Source organism: Chlorocebus sabaeus, chromosome 23 (assembly GCF_047675955.1).
Source record: "Chlorocebus sabaeus isolate Y175 chromosome 23, mChlSab1.0.hap1, whole genome shotgun sequence".
NCBI lineage: Eukaryota > Metazoa > Chordata > Mammalia > Primates > Cercopithecidae > Chlorocebus > Chlorocebus sabaeus.
This window is the reverse complement of record NC_132926.1, coordinates 39,450,571-39,473,576: the sequence shown is the minus strand read 5'-3', so window position 1 is coordinate 39,473,576 and position 23,006 is coordinate 39,450,571. Positions and strand designations below refer to the sequence as shown.

The window sequence follows — 23,006 nt, the reverse complement described above, 5'->3', positions numbered from 1 at the left end:
GAAGGCTAAGGCAGGAGGATCACTTGAGCCCAAGAATTCAAGGCTGTAGTTAGTTATGATGGCGCCACTGCACTCCAGCCTAGGCGACACAACAAGACACTATCTCAATTAAAAAAAAAAAAAAGAAAAAAGAAAGAAAAGAAAAAAAAGAAAAAGGAAAAAGAAATACTCCAGAACTTGGCTAGTGAAGACTAATTCCTCCTTCACAGGAAGGAAGTGGGGGCAAGGGAAAAAGATGCTGTAAATACTCTAAAATATGTACTTTTTCCTGTTCCATCAGCTATGCCATCTGGGATGGGGTGACGCCTGGATGAGATGTCATTTTAAAGGACATTTCTGGGACACGCTGGCATCAAGGCAAGTTTTCAGGTGGCTGCCATTTCCTTGTCACTTACCTTCTATGGACAGGACAGAGTCTCCACCCAAACCACCACCCTCCCACAAAAGCGGGAAGGAGAAGGCAGAAGGGAGAGAAATCAGACTTTTCCTGATTTGTCTAATAATAGAAAGTTGGCAGAGCACGTCACAGAATAGAAAGTATTTGATAAAAATAGCATCTGTTCAGCTTGGGACTCGAGCCGGAGCTGCATGGAAATTTAATTTATTCCTTCCTCGAGTATTCCCATTCGAGTATCACAATTCTGTCTTTCTCATTAATGAGAGAAGTTGAAAACGTTGCTTCCTGTGACCAAAATGGCTTTCTTTCCCAAGGGCTGATGGCGGAGGCGGCGACGGCGCAGCTGAGCGGGCGGCCAGCAGGGGGCGCGGCCCTGCCGTCCTCACATCCATCCGGGACACGGAGGGGCGGGGCGCCCCTTACACAGCCTGCGAGGGGCGACCCGGGAGAAGGTTTTCCAAACAAGCGGCTTTGCTGACTCTCGGGGCCTAAGAATAACCACTGTGAGTATCATGACGCCGGCGGCCTCAGTAAAAGTCTGGGTAGACAGAGGCTTCCCTGTCGCTCAAGGAGCTCCCAGGGCTTTCTAGGCTTCCCGTTCTCCTCCTGTTTCCCAGGACCCAACGGAGTGCCCCCTGCAGGTCAGGATGGGAACCGACACCTGGCCTTTGTCAAAACGCATTCCAGCACCCTGTGAATTACTGTCCTCATGCCTGTCACCTCTCCATCTCCAGCTCCAGCTCCTCCCAGCCCTGGCTCCTTAGAGCCCTGCTCTGGGCAAAGTGGCCTTAACAAGAAAGCTGAGCCAAACTAATAATAGTTTGGCTATTGATCAGGCAGCCCCTTTAAATCACCTAGTGTTTTGTTTAATTGCAGAAAAATACACATAACATAAACTTCTCCATTTTAAATGTACGGTTAGTTTAGTGGTGTTAAGTTCATTCACATTCTTGTGCAGCTATCCCCACCATCCGTTTCCGGTTCTCTTTTCATCCTCCTAGGTTTAAACTCCACACTTACTATACAGTAACTTCCCATTCCCCTTCCCCCAGACCTGGCAGCCACCACTCTGCTTTCTGCCTCTGAATTTGACTAGGTACCTCCTATATATGGGATCATACTGTATTTGTCCTTCTGTGGCTGGCTCGCTTCACTTAGCATAGTGTCCTCAAGGTTCACCCATGTTGTAGTGTGTGTCAGAATTGCCTTCCTTTTGGGGTGAATAATACTGTACGTATATACCACATTTTTTTTGTCCATTCGTCTGTCAATGGACACCAGGATTGCTTTCACCTTTTTGGCCATTGTGAATAACGCTGCAGTGAGCATGGGTGTCCTTTTCCAGATTGTTTTGACCTGTTTGTATTTTAACAGGACACTTTAGGAAGGTAATCCCAACAGAATAGTTCAAGGTCTGAGGAAAGCTGATGGGAACTATTTTAGGAAGAAGCAGATTAATGTCCTTTGCATCAAACCATATCACCTACATAGGGGGCTGCCCCAGGATATGTGTTCTGATATCATGCATTTTGTATTTCCTCACTTAAAAGGATAAGAAGTGGTGCCCAGTGGAGGGAAAATGTTTCTGACTGTAAACAACTTCCAAGCCACTTGGCGCTGGGAATCTTTGATAGCCGTAGATTGTCAGGCAGTGATACTGGGAAGCCAGAGAGTGACGCAGATATGAGCAGGCTTTGGTGTCAGACCTAGCAAACATGTCTCCCGACATGAGCTTCAAATGTCTTTGCGGGCGGACTCTTCGGGGTCCTTGCTGATTCAGCTTCTATCCGCCCCCCTATGCTTTCCTGTGCCTTCAGCTCTTAATTTTTCCCCATCACCATTGCAATATGCTCAAGTAGTTAACAAAACAAATTAATACAGAGAAAGCACAACCCTCCCTTAAGCCCTGCCTCCCTTCAGTTCCCATCCTTCCTCTCTCTCTCCTGCTGTAGCCTATCTTCTTGAAGGAATCATCTTCACTTGCCACTTCCACATCCATACTCCCGTTCACTCTTGAACCCGGTGCTCTCCTGGCACTGGATTCTGAGGGTTTCTGATGTGGCATCTTGGTTCAAGCTTCTGATGGGAACTCAGCCCCCTGTTGAAGTCAAAAGCGCTGCATCCTGAGAAGTCTTCGCACCTGGCTTCAGAGGCGGTTCCTAGAATACCAGGAGATATATGTATATATATATTCTTCCTCATCAAGAGAAGGCCTAACAAGAACTTTTGTAAGTCATCTTTCCTGGCAATGGAGTATAGAGGTTAGAGGACCAACTATATCATCATCCACAGTTTGATATGAGCCCCAGCCCTGCCAGTTGCTAGCTGGGTGACTTTGGGCAAGTTACTTAAGTTCTCTGTGCCTTCTTACCCTGCCTCTAACATGGCGATCATCCCAGCACCTACCTCATAGGCCTATTAGGATAAGTAAATAATGCATGTTAAGAGCTGAGCACAGGGCATGGCTCACAGGAAACATTTCATTAGGGTTAACTCGTGACTACTTTTTATTGGCATAATACTTAAAGGTTTTAAAAGGTTGACCTTAGTAATTAAGTCTATCTTGATTTTCTTGCCTGTAAAATTTGAATGAACAAATGTGGTAAGACTAAAGGGTTCACTGCAAATTTTCTAGAGAATAATTGGTTCCGTAAGTGATCAGAAACATTTACTAAGGATAACATGAGGAATGACAGGGAGAAACATCACATAGGACGAATGAAAAGGCAGAATCTCTGAATGGAGAAGAACACTCCTGGATATTGTGAGATAAACCAAAAAATGGGAGAGTGTGATTGAACTTGTGCATCAGTGATTAGCATTGGATAGGATTAGCATGCATAAACACAGACTGTTTTTGGAAAACAGACCCTTGAAAAGCTCTCAGAACTAAAATATGATAATAGTCAACACAGTCTGGCCACCAGATGAGGTATTCTGCTGTTTGATAAATTTTATAAAACTGCAGACCTTATTTTAAACTATGTGGAACTATTCCAAGGACTGATTGCAAAGTACATGAATAGGTATGTGAGTCTGATAAAATAGCTGAAATAAGGACAGGAATGGAAGGACATTGAAGTAAAATTGGCACGTGTTGTTCCACATCTAAAGGCTGGAAGCCATTTGGGCAGAGGCAGAATCTGGGCTCAGAGTCTAGCCCTGCAGGATCCAGTGTGGCAGCTGCGTGTCTCTGGAGCACTGGAAAGGAGGCCACTGCAAATTAGGATCTGCTGTAAAGGTAAGATACACACTAAGTACAAAAACAAGAATGTAAAATATATCAGAGATTTTAAAAATTGATTACAAAAGGCCGGGCGCGGTGGCTCAAGCCTGTAATCCCAGCACTTTGGGAGGCCGAGACGGGTGGATCACGAGGTCAGGAGATCGAGACCATCCTGGCTAACACGGTGAAACCCCATCTCTACTAAAAAATACAAAAAACTAGCCGGGCGAGGTGGCCGGCGCCTGTAGTCCCAGCTACTCGGGAGGCTGAGGCAGGAGAATGGCGTGAACCCGGGAGGCGGAGCTTGCAGTGAGCCGAGATCCGGTCACTGCACTCTAGCCCGGGCGACAGAGCAAGACTCCGTCTCAAAAAAAAAAAAAAAAAAAAAAAAAAAAAAAAAATTGATTACATACTAAAGAGTGTTAGCACAGTAACTCACACATACTAAGCACTCAAGATAGGTAGTCTGTTTTTTTCTGTTGTTGTTGAAACACAAACAACTGAGAGCTTATTATATGTCAGTATCCTAGGTAAGGCAATGCTTGAAGATACCCTCACAGTCTGTCAAATGGAAGAGGAAAATAGTCCCACTTTTTAGACAGGTGATTCTCAAATGGGAGAATTTTGCCTCCCAGGGCCATCTGGTGATGTCTGAGACATATTTAATTATCAAAACCCGGGGGAGGTGGCTACTACTGGCATCAAGTAGGTAGAGGCCAGGGATGCTGCTAAAATCCTATAATGTGCAGGACAAGCTACCCCCACAACAAAGAATTGCCAGGTCAAAATATCAATCGGGCCCAGGTTGAGACATCCTGCATTAGTGACTCTTGATCACTTACAGATGTGACTGATTAATAATCAAGCTCAGCAAGTGTGTGGTAGGAGAATTACAAATGTTATCCAAAGAGGCATCTTCTGGCCAGCAACATTGGTGTCACCCAGAATTTACTAGAAGAGCAAATTCTCAGGTCTACCCCAATTCTACTGAGTCAAATCTCTGGGGGTGAAGCCCCTATATCTACAGTTTAACAAGCCTTCCAGGTGATTCTAATACAAGCCAAACTCTGAGAAGTGCCGCTCCACTGCCCCTGTGTCCTGGTTACCAACTCCTGCTCATTCCGGGCCTGAGCGATAGGTGGCAGTGAATCGCAGAACAGTGTTGGAACGGCTGCTAAATGCTGAGAAGGGACTGGCTTGTACCAGATTGGTTGGTGATGGAGCTGGTGACAATTGCTCCAGTGTTCTTACACTAGCCCATAGTTCATGATGCCAGCTTTCTCGTTTCAGGAAAGTTCAGGGAACAAATCCAAACATGGTTCAAAGCCATTCTAAGGACCCTTCTTAGTCACGTGGTGTTTCCAAGGCTTTGAGATTGTTTACTTCTAACTCATGTTTCAAAGGTGTATCCTTCAATAGAGAATTTTGTGAGTATCTGGTTTTGGACTCTTCTCCTAAGACACCTTCCCAACCTACAAAATCCCAAAGTCATGAGAACAAATAATTTCTGCGGTCCTTGGACACCTTTTGGGCCAAGTATTTGACGCATCTCACACTGAGCGGGCCCTTGGCCCCTCCTCTACAGTGGACCAGATCGGGCGAATGGTGAACATCCCGTTTCCCTGGATCTTTTGTCAGGCAGATAAAATTCAGTGTTTGGCAAACTTTGTTAAGGCTGAGAGTGAGGTCACTGCAGTTCAGGTAATTTTCTATTTGGGCCACAAGAGGACACCCTCCACTCAGCCATGAGCATCTACAGTCTCCATAAAGCTCCGAGGTGGGTTGAATGAGTGCTGGATTAGGAAGAGGAAACAGTCGCTAGAAAGGGAGGGGATGTCACTTTCCTTCTAGTAGAGTGGCAGGATGATGTGGCTTTGGATCAGACCTCAGCTCTGAAGTCTAGAGCTGGGTTTCTCAAAGTGTGGCTGCCCGACCAGCTGTATCCTCATCACCTGGGAACTTGTTAGAAAAGCACATTCTGGGGTCCCAGCCCAGACCTGCTGAATCCGGAGCTCTGGGCGTGGAGCCCAGCAATCTCTGGTTTAACAAGCCCCCTCCCCTCCCAGGTGATTGCCATGTTTGCTCCCTCTCGATAATGGCTACTCTCTCCTCCAGAGCATCTTCCTGGTTATTCTCTGGGACGCAAAAGCATGGTGGTATCTGATCTCATCACACTTCTGCCAGGAGGTGAAATCGAAGAGCATACAGGTCATTTGCCTGAGGACACCTGGGGATTCTGAGGTCAGTCATTCTGTATGAATATGTGCAGTCCCTGGGCTCAGCCCTGGGCTGAAGGCTCTGAGGGATGTAAGGAGCACTAAATAGTAATAATTTGTCAGCCTTCACAGAGCTTCCAGTCCTCTGTAAAAGGCAGGGTTGCCGCCTAGAAACAGACCAAAGAGGGCCCACACGACATGGTTCTGATAGCTATGGGTAAATACAAGGAAGCTGGGAGCCGCGCAATGCTGCACACGTCCCCTCCCCAGCTTCCTCTCCCATTCCCTCCCACCCAGCTGCTGTTGCAGGGCCTCCTGCCTTCTTTTTCACTCTCAACAGCACACCCTAAGTTTGCCCTCATTTTAATTTCCTTTTCCCCTTATCTCCCATACCTCTTGTCCAATCTCTCCCCATCCCATTCTGGTTTTGTTGTAAATCACAAAATTTCAGGAACAGGCCCAGCAAGGACAGAAGCCCCAAGGGGCAGGGGAAAAGGAGAGAAACTGCATAGATAAGAACAGGCTTCTTTTCAGAGTAAAGACTGAGAAGACACAGCCATACTATAATAGTAGTTACCCTTGTCCGAAGGGCAGTGCAAGCCTGGAAAAGGGAGACCACCTGTGGGCTAGGGAGTGGGGAAGAAGCTCATTAGGGTGTCTGGACATGAGCTAAACCTTCACAGGGCAGGGGGACTTGGGAAAGCAGAGGGGAGGGAGAGCCCGTGCCAGCCCCATAGTGGGGAGGAGCTGGGGTGGGAGGGGGGCAGGGGGCAGCCTGGTGGGGAGGGAGGATGGATGGGGAGTCATAGGAAATGAGGCGAGATGGGTTCCCAGATGGAAGAGGGAGCAGTTAAAGTTTGATTTTTATGATAGACACACCAAAGAGGTATGAGGAGGTTCTGAGCAGAGGAAAACTGTGTATATTATTATTGTGAAGACTTCATCTCTTGCTGAGGTCACAAACTCAAATGCTTATAGCATGAAGCAGGCCAGGTAAGAAGCAAGAGGACCTGGAGGGGTCGCGTGAGCTGGAGAGCACATATCTGCTCTGAAGTGGGCAGTGATACACAAATCCTGACAGTTATTACCACAGGAAGTAGAAGCTCAGAGTTGCCAAGTCATCCAGTTTTTCAACAGAAGTTGGATCTCTGGATTTCTTTCTCATGATGTAAAGTTTCTTCATTTGTAAATAGGCAGCTCATTGAAAATTAAAAAAATCTGTACACCTTTGGGTGGTAACTTCTGACCTGCATTTTAAAAAATTGGACCTGGTGGTTTGCACCTCAGTATAAAATATTATGACCATTGTTTCTTCTCAGTTTCCTCCCTCACCCCTTTCTAGCAAATCCATTTATTATGAACAAAAAATAAGATAACATCCAAGCATGAACGATGTACTGTTTTCAACACTGCACACGAATTATCTCATCCTCACACAACCCTGTAAGATTAGCTACTCCCACTCTATGGATGAGAGAATTGGGTTCAGAGAGGTAAAACAACTTGCTCCAAATCTCACTAGTTTCAAGTGAGGGAGCCAAGACTCAAGCCCAGGTGGTCAGACTACAGGGTCATGCGTTCAGCCTGTGTGTTATATCCTTCCCTGTATTCTTTGGTGACCATATTTCAGTTGTCTTTTTCCCTCTTCCCAGTATGACATTTGTGAGGTTGTATTTTCCTTCTTGTGTTAAAATATTAGGTTGCCTGTCTTTATTGCCCATGCCCTGGTGCCTGAGGCCTGTGAGTCAGCTGTGCTCGGTCTGGCAAGCATCCATGGAGGACCCGCCATGCGCCGTGCATCGTGGTGGCGCCAGCTGTCCAATTTCATGAAACTCCATTTTAATGAAGGATACTGACAGATAGAAACCAAAAATTCCAACCTAATACGGGATATCATGTTGAGACAAAGACGTCTTTGGTATGCACTGCGATCATACAATGGAGTCATAAATGTGGAGGAGGTGTGGGTCAGGGAAGACTTCCTGGGAGAAACGTCCTGAGGGCTAAGTCTCAAAGAACTCTGAGGAACACCAGGTTCAAGAGGCCAGACATTAGAAGTCAGAGGGGTGCAGGGAAGGTCAGCAGAGTGGTGATAAGGCAGCAAGAAGGAGCCCTGGATGGTAGGGTTGAGCCTACCTGAGACAGCTGATGGATAGGAGGAAGGGACCAGTCAGAGGGGCTGGGGAGTCACAACCTGACATTGTGTATGCTGATTCAGTGTCTACACGCTCAGTGCCAGGCCATGGGGAAGACCCCACAGAGAGGGTAAGGCTTGTTGTTCAAGTGGATGGATGAGAGGCTCTACCCCTCATTAGTTGTGGGGCCTTAGGCAGGCTGCTTTGCTTCCGGGAAGCTGGGTTTCCTCACCTGTAAAATGAACTCGAACTTATTCGGCTTAGTGAGTACTGAATAAGAAGATGCTGGTGCCAAGTCTAGCACAATGCCTGACCCCAGCAATCATTCAGACAATGTTTGTGATTACTATCATTTCTGACACTTAGTAAATGTTTGTTGAAGGAGTGAAAGGGAGCAATGGCTTAGGTGACCCCAGCGGCACCCAATGCAGTTGGGAGATCAGATCATCTGCTAAGCTTGAGCCTGGCCCATGCTTTCCACTTGTCTTACAAGGACTGGGAAATAGGGGTTACATTAGTTTGAGGGAGACTTCAACTTTAACATAAACTCCAAGTGACGCCATCCAGTCCACCGGAGAAGCAGCGTGCTTCAACAGGCAAGTCTGACCACAGAGATTGCAGCTGAATCAGCTGTAACTCGGAGCTGAGGCTGATAATTTTCTGAGGCTTGTCTGCACGCCTGTGAATCTTGCGTTCCTGTAGGTTACATCATTCTATCCAGGTGCAGATAGTCCTACCGACGGACTATTCCCCGGCAGCTGCAGCAACCTGGCACCTGGCACCTGGCATGGAGGAGCCCATCTGGTGGCGATATGCAGCCGCTCAGGACTCGTGCCAGCCATGCTGGCTCCTGGGTGACGGGCAGATACGGCTGCGACTGCCTTGCTTACTAACCCAAATAGCACAGAGCGGGACAGTCTTCCAGCCAGGTGGGTAGCTCCAGGAGGCCACATTAACCTGTGGAGATTCCTACCATACCCAGGAAAAGAAAGAGAAGCTGCGTACAATTCTTACAATCATGCTTGTCATTTCTGTAGTCCTTTTTGTTTAAGGATCTCAGCCGCTGGGGCACGTGCAAGTTTTCCTTCAGTTTCTGTGCCAGCAATAATGTGCCTTGATTTTCAGGCAGTTATAAGTGGCCAGAGAGAAAGAGGACCTTAAAAGTATAAGCCTGGCTTATTTTTTCTGAAATGAGATAATTTCTGCAGCAGTGGGTCCCAAACTCAGCTGTGTGCCGGTTTTTTCCGGGGGATATGACACACACGGGGCTGCCAGTTCTGAATCAGTAGGTGTGTGGCCAGCCCCAAACACCTGCGTTATTAACCAGCTCACAGGGTGGTCCCCTAACTGGCTGCCTCCAATCCCCTGAGGACTTGTTAAAAATGCAGGTCCCTTGGCCATACCCCAGACCCACTATATAGACAGCTCTATCTAGGGTGTGGATGGATGGAGTTTCACTCTTGCTACCCAGGCTAGAGTGCAATGGCATGTTCTCGGCTCACCACAACCTCCACCTCCCGGGTTCAAGCGATTCTTCTGCCTCAGCCTCCAGTGTAGCTGGGATTTCAGGCGCCTGCCACCACGCCTGGCTAATTTTTTTGTATTTTTAGTACAGACGGCGTTTCACGGTGTTGGCCAGGCTGGTATTGAACTCCTGACCTCGTGATCCACCCGCCTCAGCCTCCCAAAGTGTTGGGATTACAGGCGTGAGCCACTGGGCCCGGCCAATGGCTTCCTTTTTAACAAGTGACTTTTGCCACAGGTCCCTCAGCGGCTCTTGAACACAGTCAAGCTTTAGAGCTGCTGCCATTTGTGATTCTGACGCACTGTATTTGACCACTACTCCAGAACAATTATGCTTGAATTTCTGTCCTGCAGACCCCAGATTTTTTTTCCCTGACTCAACTAGACTGTCCTCAGCAGCCAAGAGAAGTGTTGTTGGCCAACATAACACAAAAGAGGCAAAGAAAGTAGAAAAGTGATGTAATCTGAAGCCACGTGGAGTCTGAGGCGAAGGAATTGTGATGGAAAAACACCAGGGATCCTCACCTTGACTATGACCCAGCTTTGAGAGTTGAAATGGAGTGTGTGAAAAGACACTGGGCAGTTCTTTGGCGAACGGGCTAGTTGGAATTAGTAACCTTCTCCTTGGAGAAGCTTCTGCCACTGCTTGTAGGTTTGCTTGGCTTTTGTACTTTTTTTTTTTTTTTTGAGACAGTCTTGCTCTGTCACACAGGCTGGAGTGCAGTGGTGCCATCTAAGCTCACTGCAACCTCTGCCTCCCAGGTTCCAGCATCCTCCCGCCTCAGCCTCCCAAGTAGCTATGACTACAGGTATGTACCACCATGCCCAGCTAATTTTTGTATTTTTAGTAGAGACAGGATTTTGCCATGTTGGCCAGGCTGGTCTCGAATTCCTGGCTTTAAGTGATCTGCCTGCCTTGACCTCCCAAAGTGCTGGGATTACAGGCATGACGCACTGTGCCTGGCTGGCTTTTGCACTCTTCTGGGCAGTCTTGGGGCAGGGACTGTGTAAGCAGGGAGTTTGGAAACTTGGATCCCAAAGGTCAGAGGCAGAGTCTGACCTCCAAGGGAGAGGAGAGGTACAGTCTGCGGATCTGGGAAGCGTTTCAGGACAGGCTTTGCTGCCAGCCCCCAGGAGCCTTCCTCCCCTGCGGGGAGCCAGTACAGAGGCGTTCTCCAGGAACCCAGCTGGCCAGACAATGCCACTCTGTTCCTGAGTTTGCTGGCACCCAGGCGGTTAACCCAGAAGCCGCCTCTGTGCCCTTTAGGGCAGGCAAGTTTTAAAGCTCTCCTTTCAACTTTGGCCCAACAACATCTTATAGGGTAAGAAGATGCACTTTCCTCCCCCAGGGCGCTGTTTTTCAGTATTCTTTGACACGAGGTCCTCAAGAGGGTATCTTTTCTTCTTCTGCAGCTGATGATCCCTGGGAGAATTTTTTTCTTTCTTTTTTCTTTTTTTTCTTTCTTTTTTTTAGAGATAGGGTCTTTCTCTGTCACCCAGTCTGGAGTGCAGTGGCTCAGGCATAGCTTACTGCAGCCTTGAATTCCTGGGTTCAAACCATCCTCCCATCTCAGTCCCCCAAGTAGCTGGGATTACAAGCAAAAGCCACCATACTCAGCCCCTGGGAGAATTTTTACATCTTCAGAAGAATTCTCCTGGGAACTCTTGAGATGAAAATAACACATGTCCACTCAGCACTATAAGCCAGGAACATGCAAAGTGTCTTTCTCCCACCCCATGGTGGCCAGAGATCAAACAGCCATCCCGGAAGGCCAGATACTGGAGACATTTAAAAAAAATTGTTTTAAAATTTATTTTATTATATTCCATATCATGTCAAAATTTAAGACAGCTTTAGGCTGGAGGGCTCATGCCTGTGATCCCAGCACTTTGGGAGGCTGAGATGGGTGGATTGCTTGAGCCTAGGAGTTTGAGACGAGCCTGGACAACATGGCAAAACCTCGCCTCTACAAAAAGCAAAAAGAATCAGCTGGGCGTTGTGGCACATGCCTATAGACCCAGCTACCTGAGAAGCTGAGGTGGGGTGGAAGGATCGCTTGACCCCAGGAGGTCAAGGCTGCAGTGAGCTGTGTTCATGCCACTGCACTCCAGTCTGGGTGACAGAGTGAGACCGTCTCAAAAGACGGCTTTAAAATTGCATACAGTGTATCTCAAGAAGAGGAATAACAACAAAGAGAAATAAAGGAAGGGGAACCGATGAAATTAGGTAGAGGTTGATACATGAACTCCTGGCACACTTACTAAAGACAGCATGCAGATTTTTTGTTTTTTTTGTTTGAGACGGAGTCTCACTCTGTCATTGAGGCTGGAGTGCAGTGGCATGATCTCGGTTCACTGCAACCTCTGCCTCCTTGGTTCAAGCGATTCTCCTGCCTCAGTCTCCCATGTAGCTGGGACTACAGGAACGTGGCACCGTGCCCAGCCAATTTTTTATATTTTTAGTAGAGACAGGGTTTCGCCATGTTGTCTAGGCTGGCCTTGAACTCTTGACCTCAGGTGATCTGCCCGCCTCACCCTCCCAAAGTGCTAGGATTATAGGCGTGAACTACCACACCCAGCGGGTTCTAAGCTTTTTAGCAAGGGAAGAAGTGGTCAGGCTTAAATATAACCCAAGTGACATCAATTCCTTTACCCTTTCCTTTATTATTTTTTAAATCTATCATTTATTGAGCTTCTACTATGTGCCAGGTACTCTCTGAGGCATGGAGGATACAGCCACAATAAAAATGAAGCCCCTATCTCCATGTAGCTCACTCTCCAGGTGGGAGAGGGAAACAATGTGCAAGTAAACAATGCCACACAGGATAATCATATGTCAGGTGGTGCTAAGTGCTAAATGAAAATGACCACAGCATGCCCAGGAATGGAAAGTGACTGGGGAGAGGTGTGGCCATTTTAGACAGGGGCACTAGGGAAGCCCCCCAGGGACTGGCGTTTGGGCAGCAACCTAAAGATGGAGGTGGGGAGCTGCACCAATGTATGGGAGAAGAGTATCAGGCAGAGGACAGTGTGTGCAAAAACCACAGAGCATGAGAGTCATAGATGTCTGTGGAACTCGCAAAAAGACAGCGTGGCCCAAGCACAGTGAAAGGGGAGGCCCAGAAGGGGTAGGAAGTTCACGGCACCCTGGGGATTTGTGCAACATAGCAGCCCTGGGGAGGAGATGAGGTCAGGAGGAGAATGAGACTCTCCAGGCCATGGCTATAGGGCAGGAGGCAGTATGATTTCAAGAGACCACTCTGGCCACTGTGTAGAAAACAGGGTGTCAGCAGGGGCGGGGCATTAGTTTGCTGGGGCTGCCATAATAAAATGCCACAGACTGAGTGGTTTCAACAACAAAGTTATTTTCTTACAGTTGTGGAGGCCAGTCGTTCAAGTAAGATCAAGAGGTTGGCAGGTTACTTTCTGCTGAAGTCTCTTTCCTTGACTGGCTGCCACCACCTTCTCACTGTGTCCTCACAGAGTCTCTCTGCGTGCACACATCCCTAGTGTCTGGGTGTCCAGATTTCCTCGTCTTATAAGGACACCAGTCAGATTGGATTAAGACTCACCCTAATGACCTCATTTTAACTTAATCACATCTTCAAAACCCTTGTCCCCAAATACAGTCCCATTCTGAGCTACTGAGGGTTAAAGCTTCAACACATGAATTGGAGGGCACACAGTTCGACCTGTAACAGGGCAATGACAGAAGCAGGGAGACCAGTTGCCAGGCTAATGCCATGATCCAGGCAAGAGTGATGGTAGCTTGGACCAGAGTGACAGGTGTGAAAGTGTGAGAAGTGGTCCGATTCTGCAAATATCTTACAGGTGGGATAGGATTCATTGATAGAGTGGATGTAGAGTGTAAAGAAAGAGGGAAGACAAGGATGGCTCCAGTTTTTTTTTTGTTTTATTTTGTCATAAGCAACTGGAAACATGGAGTTGACATTTAATGAGATGGGAAAACTATGAGAGGAGCAAATTTAGGAGGGATGCTGAGATCAAGGAGTTCAGTTTGGGACATGCTAAGTTTGAGGTTTATGTTAGGCATCCGGATGGAAATACCAAGTAGCCAGGAGGAGATAACCAACATTCAGTTTAGGAGAGAGGTCAGGGTTGACTGACATAATCATTTTTTTCTCATTCCTATGGTTTCTTTTTTAATATAAAAATTTTGTTGAGAAATAATTCACATACCATAAATTTTTCTTTCTAAAATGTACAGAGTGGTAAGTTTCAGTATAGTCACGGGATGGATGGTGCAACAATCACCACTATCTAATTTCAGAACATTTCATCACCCCAAAAAGGAATCCCACACCCATTAGTCATTCCCCAGTCCTCTCTCCCCTCAAGCCCTCAATACCATGAAATTGCTTTCTCCCCTACTGATTTGCCTATTATGAACATTTTATAAAAATTGAATCATAAAATACGTGGTCTTTCGTTTTTGGCTTCTTTCACTGAGCATACTGTTTTCGAGGTACACTTATGAGTATCAGTGCTTCATTCATTTTTATGGCTAAATAATATTCTATTGTATAGATTAGCCATGTTTCGTTTGTCCATTCATCAGTCAATGGGCATTTGGGTTGTTCCCACTTGGGGCTGTTATGAATAATGTTGCTATGCACATTCGTGTATAAGTTTTTGTGTGAACATGTGTTTTCAGTTCTCTCGGGTATACTTAGAAGTGGAATGCTGAGTCATAGGATAACTTTATTTTTAACATTTTCAGGAACTGCCAAACTGTTTTCTAAAACAGCTGTACATTTTACATTCTCACCAGCAATGTATGAAATTTCCAATTTCTCCAGATATTCAGTCATGCTTGTTATTATCTGTCTTTTTTAAATTATAGCCATCCTAGTGAGGGTGAAGTGGTATCTCATTGTGATTTTGATTTGCATTTCTCTGATGACTAATGATATTGAACATTTTTCATGTGCTTATTGGCCACTTTTATATCTGCTTTGGAAAAAATGTCTATTCAAATTTGTTGCCTATTTTTTTCACTGGGCTGTTTATCTTTTTATTGTTGAACTGAGAAGTTCTTTATATACTCTGGGTATAAGTCCATGTCTGATATATGACTCACAAATATTTTGTCCTATTCTGTGGATTTTCTTTTCCCTTTCTTAATCATCTTTGGAAGCATAAGAATTTTTCATTTTGATGACCCGACATACAAATTTGAGAGTCATCAGCATATAAATGTTATTTTAAGCCAGAAGGCTCCACAAGATCCAATAGAAAGTTAGCTTAATAAGGAATAGAAGTGGGCCAGGAGCGGTGGCTCACGCCTGTAATCCTAGCCTTTGGGAGGCTGAGGTGGGTGGATCATCTGAGGTCAGGAGTTCGAGACCAGCCTGGCCAAAATGGTGAAACCACACCTCTACTAAAAATACAAAAATTAGCCAGACATGGTTGTGGATGCCTGTAGTCCCAGCTACTTGGGAGGCTGAGGCAGGAGAATCGCTTGAACCTGGGAGGTGGAAGTTGCAGTGAGCCAAGATCGCACCACTGCACTCCAGCCTGGGCAACAGAGCGAGACTCTGTCTCAGAAAAAACAAAAGAAAGGAATAGAAGTGTCCAAGGACTGAATCCAAGAATGCCCACCATCCCGAGATCCAAGACATGAAAAGAAACCAACTAAGAGGACTGAGGACTCCACTCTCACTTCCTCTTTTCTCTGAGTTTTGGAGTACCTGTTCCTTTCCAGAGTAGCAACAGAAAATTAAAAACTCGTGTTTGCTTTTTAGGAATTGCAGTTCCAACCCTCTCTTTCAATTCTCACCTTCAAGGCCATGCAGGTTCCAAGGGTTTTGCCTCTTCTGATGAGGAGTGCTAGCACGTCAATTCAGGCCCCAAGATGGCATTAAAACCACCAGAGATTGGCTGGGCGCGGTGGCTCATGCCTGTAATCCCAGCACTTTGGGAGGCCGAGGTGGGTGGATCACGAGGTCAGGAGATTGAGACCATCCTGGCTAACATGGTGAAACCCCGTCTCTACTAAAAATACAAAAAAAAAAAAAATTAGCTGGCTGTGGCGGCAGGTATCTGTGGTCCCAGCTGCTGGGGAGGCTGAGGCAGCAGAATGGCGTGAACCCGGGAGACGGAGCTTGCAGTGAGCCGAGATCGCACTACTGTACTCCAGCCTGGGTGACATAGCAAGACTCTGTCTCCAAAAAAAAAAAACCACCAGAGATTTATTGGATTTCCTGGCCTTGAAAGATAAGGGGGAAAGGGAGCAGCAGTGGTCAGGGAGAGCCTTCAGACTGCATTATAGCTTTGATGCCTTTAGGAAGGAGAGGGAGAAGAAAGGAGGACTGGGTAGGAAGAGCTTCAGGCTGTAGAGTGGTTCTGAGAACATCTTGTCAAGCCCAGCTGGGGCCCCAGCACAAAGCTTGCCCACAAAGTTGTCCATGCTGGCCAGAAATGGCTTGGCTCTAGTACTTCTGCCAAACTATCATTGGCTGGGAACAGCTTGGGGGGGAATGCTGCTCTAGCATGAACACTGAGTTCTGTCTCAAAGATACTGAATCTGGAGACTGTCTGCTAACTGCAGTCCTTCCAACAGGTTCTTTCTTGAAGCAAGACCTGAGTGCTGCATTCTTATGGCTTCCACAGTCCATCCCTAGTCCTCACAGACCCACTTCTCCATATACACTCAGAAAGCAGCTCCTCCGGAGTTTTCATGAGTTTCTCTTCCTGGTAGGGAAATTAGAAGGAGATGAAAACTGACTACAGCTTCTATAGCTTCAGTAGATGCAGCGTCTCAGTGCTGCAGGTGATGCCAATCCCCTCCCTCTTGCTAGCCATTTAAAATTCTCCTCACCTGTTATCACCCCTGCAGGTCTTTATAGCTTACCTGGTGATGTGACGTAAACCCTCATTCTTGAGGGGCCTGAGTCTCAGCCTTCTCAACTGGGGTTGCTGTACCTATCTACACGTTTCCTGGGTTCCACATGCATGCCCTCATGCTTCCATTGTATACAAGCAGTCCTATATCCTTTTGCTGATCAGGATCAATTACCTCTGCCAAGATGGCAACTCCTTGCCTGCTGTCTCCTAGACCCACAGAGTCCTAAGTTCCCTGGCAGCAGCCATAGCTTGTAGTTCAGTGGGACCCTTGCTGTGTCATCTGGCAAGAGTGCACCCTCTCTGAGAAACATGACCTCCAACCCTGCAGAGCCTAGAGTTGTGGGAACAGGAAATACCAAGTCTCTCAATGGGTCATTAGGAATAGTGGTAAGTGGGGACACTCCTGCGTCCATTCCTTGGTTTCTTGATCAATGTATTCATCCTACTGGGGACACAGTGACATTGAGATCTCTGATTTAATGCCTATGACAGATCCTGATGCATGGCACCCGTCCTTCAGCTGTGCCTGTAGAAAGCCATTTCCACATACTGCAAGGCCCACTGCATCTAGATGGTGTGCTTCTGGGTGATATGATCAGTGGATCCCATGTTAATGGGCCCACATCTGCACTTCTTTTGCTGTGAAGGGACCCCTGGTTAGATGCTATGTTGGGTAGGACAACAACTGTGGATCATTTATTCCTTAAGCCCCTGAATAATGGTGCTGACTACGGCTTTGTCAGAGGGAAAGGCAAATCCATATCCTGAACAATTCCCTCTATGAGGTTGAACTGATAGCCCTTCCAAGACAGAAAGAGCTCAATGTTGCCAATTTGTCACCAAGTAGCCAGTTGGTTTCCTTCAGGAACAATGCAACATTGGTGGCTATATTAATTTCCTGGGGCTGCCATAACAAAGCAGCACAGACTGGCTGGCTTACACAACAGAAGCGTATTGTCTCACAGTTCTGGAGTCTAGAAGTCCAAGATGAAGGTGTGGCAAGTTTCACAGGGACATGGAGGAAGTATCTGTTCTAGGCTTCTCTCCTTGGCTTGTAGACGGGTATCTTCTCCTTGTGTCTTCACATTGTCTTCTCTTTGTATGTGTCTGTGTCCAATTTTTCTTATAAGGACTCTAGTCATATTGGATTAGAGTCAACCCTAATGAGCTGATTTTAACTTAATGCCCTTTACAGACCCCATCTCCAAATGTGGTCACATTCTGAAGTACTAGAGGTTAGAACTTCAACATATGAATTTTGTGGGGGAACTATACAGCCTAGCAGAGATAGATCCAATAAATAGGCAGTTTCAGATACATGATCATTTTGTACCCAATAGCCAAGTGATCTATCAGATCACGTATCTGAAACTGCCTATTTATTGGATCAAGTCATAAGCTGGGTGAGCCCAGCAGCACCACATTGTAAGATGGAAATGATACATTTGGAATCAAGTTGCATGAACAGATAGTCCAGCCCCCAGGTCACCTGTCACACTTGCACAAGTATTTCTACCCCACCTGGTACCTATGCCATGGATCTCAGGGCTGGTCTATGTTGCCTCCAAGTTCAACATTCAAAGGTAGTAGTAGCTAGATCAGCCATGGTAGGTGGGGATCCATGTTGTTTGGCCCATACATGTGTGGGCACCCTCTCTGCTACCAGGGCCACTCCATGCCTGTGCCCACCATGCACATGACATCAGTCTGCTGAATTATTTGTCTCCTTGGTTGTTGAGTACCTCTTCCATGGTGGATGCTTTCTGGCAGGCATTAAAATGTGATACAAAAATCCTCACTTTGTACCCACTCCCATATGTGTCTGCCCCAGATCTCCTCGTCTCCCAGACCCTAATCTGATGAGCAGGCCACTGGCCTCTGCCCATAAATCTCTATAGTCTCACCTCAAATCACGCAAAGTAGGTGAGCACATGCACCACTTTCCGCTCCATCCATTGAGAAGATTTTCCATCTCTATCCATTGTGTTTCAAGACGACTCCTGGGATGTAGCTGGAGTGCAGCTGCCATGCCCTTTTGCGTTTCACCTAACAACCCAAGCCATTCATAAACCAAGCTAGGGCTTCTTTCTCCTCCTCCGGCCCGTGGCACACATTTACCTATGTAACAAACCTGAACATCCTGCACAAGTGCCCTTGAACTTAAAAGTTGGGGAATAAAAAGAACTCCCAGCATGGCATAGGTACCAGTTGGGGTAGAAACACTTGTGCAACTGTGACAGGTGACTTGGGGTCTGGACTACCTGTTCATGCAGCTTGACTCCAAATATATCATTTCCGTCTTACAATGTGGTGCTGCTTCACTCACCCAGCTTATGACTTGATCCAACAAAACCAGCTCATAATAGGCAGTTTCAGATACATGATCACTTTGTACCTAATGGCCAAGTGATCTATCTCTGCTAGGGCCCAGGAACACATTATGGGTTGTTTCTCCAGTGGCAGAGACTTGTCTGCTGTGGACAGCATGGCCTTGCTCTGGAATCCCGGGACTTCAACATGAGTCTTTCTCTGGGGCTTACAGCAATGTTTCTTTTATCTTGGAGGGGATATTCTGTCAAACCTCTGAACACTGGACCCCTACAAACTTCCCTAAAGTGGCAGGTCCCTGAATCTTCACAGCATCCATCTCACATGCTGAGGGTACACTTGTCTCGCCTAGGCTTCCAGTGTTTAGCCACCTCTTGCTCATCCTGTTGGATCAGCATGACACCATCAATCAGCGTAATGCATTGGTGTGATGTTCTGTGGGACGTCCGGTGAGTTCAGGTCTTTAGGACTGTATCATGGCAGAGGGCAGAGAGTTAGGAGAGCACAGAGGCAAAATTATATAAATAAATGTTGCCAGTTTCATGATAAAGTGACTTGTTTCTGATCCTCTTTTTTAATTAGAATAGAAAATAACACATTTACTGAATTGCCGGCCACATACCTTATATGTACTTTAGAGCTTATTAATCCCCTCTAGCAGAAATCCCACCTCCAGCACAGCAGCTGTGATCAGGGCCATGACTCGGTTGAGCTTGCAGTAGTCTGCAGTCATTCTCCAGGATCCATCTGTTCCCTGCAGGGGCCTGGCTGACAAATTAAATAAAGATATGAGAGGGACCATCAGCAATGCATCCCTTAGGTTTTTAATGGTGATGCTAATTGTCTCCATCCTTTTAGGACGTAGTATTTTTTATTTACTGTCTTAGCCAGGAAGGAGCAGGTAGCTTCAGAGGATTCCACTTGACCCTCTCTACTACCATCATTCTTACTTCATAGGCCGAGGAGCCAATGTGGATGCCATACCAACTGCTACGCTTTTCTATCCCAGTTTTACACTCAGGGACTGGGGAAATGATCATATGGTGGTTTAACAGATCCAGGAGACCTTCCGTGAACTAGATTTTAGCCATGAGTCCATTCATATCCTAACATTTGTAACCCCCCTCTTTAATAAGGGGACTGTGCTCATCCTTTGGGTCTCTGGGCATCAATGTCACTTCACATCTATCTACAAGTGTTTTAAATATCCGGGTATCCCCTTTTCTTAGTGTATAATAAACTGAGTAAATATTCTAGTATATACCTCCCATAGCCTTTCCAGGTCCTTTCTTTTAAGGACTAATTCACTCCTTCAGTTGACTAGTTCTGGATCTGAAAACTGACACTAGTTCAGGAACTGAGTGAGAGTCTGAACTTCATTTATTTATTTATTTATTTATTTATTTATTTATTTATTGAGATAGAGTGTTGCTCTGTCACCCAGGCTGGAGTGCAGTCGCAGGATCTTGGCTCACTACAACCTCTGCCTCCTGGGTTCAAGTGATTCTCCTGCATCAGCCTCCTGAGTGGCTGGGATTACAGGTGCATGCCACCACGCCCGGCTAATTTTTTATATTTTTGGTAGAGATAGGATTTAGCCATGTTGGCCAGGCCAGTCTTGAACTCCTGACCTTAGGTGATCCGCCCACCTCAGTCTCCCAAAGTGCTGGGTCTCCCAAAGTGGCGTGAGACACTGCACCCGGCCCCATGATTTCATATTGGGGTAATTTCCCTCAGTCTCCTCCTCCTTCACTCTTGCTTTTTTAGGGGATTGGGGGAGTTATAGACGTTAAGCATCACCTTGTAGGTTGCCCATCTATCTTGCTCCTAGGAGTGCCACGCTCTATCAGTCATTGCCACAACTCCATGAAGCTCTCTTAGCTGCCCCTTCAAACTTGCCAGTCATTATGGTAAAAGCTACCAGAGCTGGCTTCTGATGCTTAATGTACCTGGCCTCTGTTACTTGAGCATGAGGAGACATTCCTGTGGATACTCACCAGCCAAGCCCTGTGACCAGCTCTCTGGCCTGGAGAGGAGAACTACCACTGGACTTCTTCATGATGATGGTAGCCCTTATAGCCTTGGTTGGTGATGTGTGCTCAGAGGCCTCTCATAGAGCATGATCCTCTGGCCTCACAGAATGTATCCATTCCAGCTTTCTCCCTTCCTTCAACTTCTTTATTTCTTTCTCTACTATCTTTTGGGGTGAATTAGGCATTTCTGTGTTGTTCACCATTACTTTCTCTGAGCTTCTAGGAGCTATTGAATTTGTCGTTGATTGCTGTGCTAAGTTATTGTTTCCCATAACTTAGTGACTTAAAACAACAGACATACATTATCTCACAGTTTCTGTGGGTCAGATTGGGAATGGTTTAGTTGGATGGTTCTGGCTCAGGGACTCATGAGGTTGTAGTCAAGGTGTCAGTGAAAGCATCATCTGAAACTTTGATTGGGGCTGTAGGGTCTACTTCCAAAAAGGTGCACTTATATGGCTGGCAGTTGGTGCTGGCTCTCAACTAGGATGCCTCAGTTCTCCATCTGGCCTCCCAACCTCCAGGACCTCTCTTCTCCATGTGGCTTTTCCAGAAAGGTAGCCTGGACTTCTTTATCTGGTGGTTGAGCTGAATAAAGAGGCTAAAGACAAAGGGAGCATACACCTAAAATTTCAGTCAGTGTAATCATGGAAATGACATCCTGTCACTTCTGCTGTATTCTAGCTATTAGAAGTGGATCCATAAGTTCAGCCTACATTCAGTGGGAAGGGATTAAACAAGGGCATGAATATTAGGAGGCGAGGTCATTGGGACCATTATATTTGAGGCTGCCTACCATAGCTACCTAGCAGTAAGTTTGCCCCCAACTCCGGGGATCTTTAACCAGGTGTTAAATCCCATGGCCCAGGAAAGTACCCCCAAGTCAATGAATTATTGCGTATTCAGTCCTATGTTATTACTCCTTGATCAAGAACTTTCAAATCTAACCCTTGAAATCCTTCCCTTTCTCCTCTTGATTCATGCTTAGCTCATTCTTATTAATCATTGTATAGTCTCTTCTCTCCCTTATCAGGCTCGGCACATCCCGAAATGTAATCCTAGGTATTGGAAAGTGAAGGAAGTTTCTGAGGGGCCAGAGAACCTGTGCTTTGCAGGGAAGAGGTCTCTTTAGCATCAGTCAGCATGGGGAAGTACTCACTTGGGTTACCTCTGCAATCTCTAAGGTGCAGAACCACCTCATGGGGATGTGGATGAAGAGGTTCATCCCCTTGGATATTACTAATAAGAAGCCCAGAGCATCCATCTAGATGTCCCCATATGTCAGGGGCCAGGTTTTCCAGTTAGGATCTTGCCTTTAGTAAAATAGGCTAGTCTAGCCTGAGCATTTGAATGTCTTTAGAACTCTACACCTCTAACAATCAAGTCCTGCAGCTGTTCCTCAGCTCTGTTAGCCCTTCCACTGCAGGAAATAAGGGCCTCTTGGCAAATTTCCAAATAAGCCCTCTGGTTTTCACACTTAGGCTTTAACTGTTTGTATAACTGTTTGTTAACCTCAGTTTCAGCCGGTGGAGGTGGCTCACACCTGTAATCCCAGCACTTTAGGTGGCCAAGGCAGGCAGATCATGAGGTCAGGAGCTCGAAACTATCCTGGCTAACACGGTGAAACCCTGTCTGTACTACAAATACAAAAATTAGCTGGGCATGGTGGTGTGCGCCTATAGTCCCAGCTACTCAGGAGGCTGAGGCAGAAGAATTGCTTGAACCCGGGAGGCGGAGCTTGCAGTGAGCCGAGATCGTGCCACTGCACTCCAGCCTGGCGACAGAGCAAGATTCCATCCCAAAAAAACAAAGCAAAACAAAACAAAAACAAAAACCTCAGTTTCTTCTCACTCTGGTGGGCTTCAAGAATATTTAGCAAAAAACAGTTAACTCTTCTGTCCCTGTGGACACTGCCTCCCTGAATATCTTTCAGGTGCCTGGTTTGTCCCACCTGCAAGGCTGTTCCCTTCCACCAGTAAGCGTCCCCAAGCCACCACCAGTACAGCTTCAGCAATTAGGCTGCCACCTTGTGCCAGGGACTCTCTGTGTCCCACAGTCTACTTAGGATGGTGTCCTCTTTGCCTCCCTGGCCGTGAGTGAGGCAGTTCCCAAGCCCTATCATTCTGCCTGTTTTCTCCAACCATTCCTGTACTAGTTGGGGTCCTCTAAGAAACAGATGCCAAGGGTGATGACGTGCAAGAGATTTACTTGCAGAAAGGAGAAAGAGCAAGATTAGACAGGGAGAGCCTTCAGACTGTTCTGTAGAACTGCATCTGGTTA

General features: G+C 46.6%; 1 long non-coding RNA gene across 2 annotated transcripts; it reads left to right on the top strand.

Annotated features, from left to right (window-relative positions):
* The first annotated feature begins 717 nt into the window (after nt 1-717).
* On the top strand, nt 718-13,947 carry LOC103244716 (uncharacterized). Of its 2 annotated transcripts, XR_501701.3 has the most exons (5): nt 718-900; nt 2,350-2,625; nt 3,512-3,638; nt 5,739-5,864; nt 7,539-13,947. It is a non-coding gene; the product is annotated as an uncharacterized lncRNA (long non-coding RNA). The 2 variants fall into 2 exon arrangements; XR_501698.3 differs by lacking the exon at nt 2,350-2,625.
* Nucleotides 13,948-23,006: the final 9,059 nt, after the last annotated feature.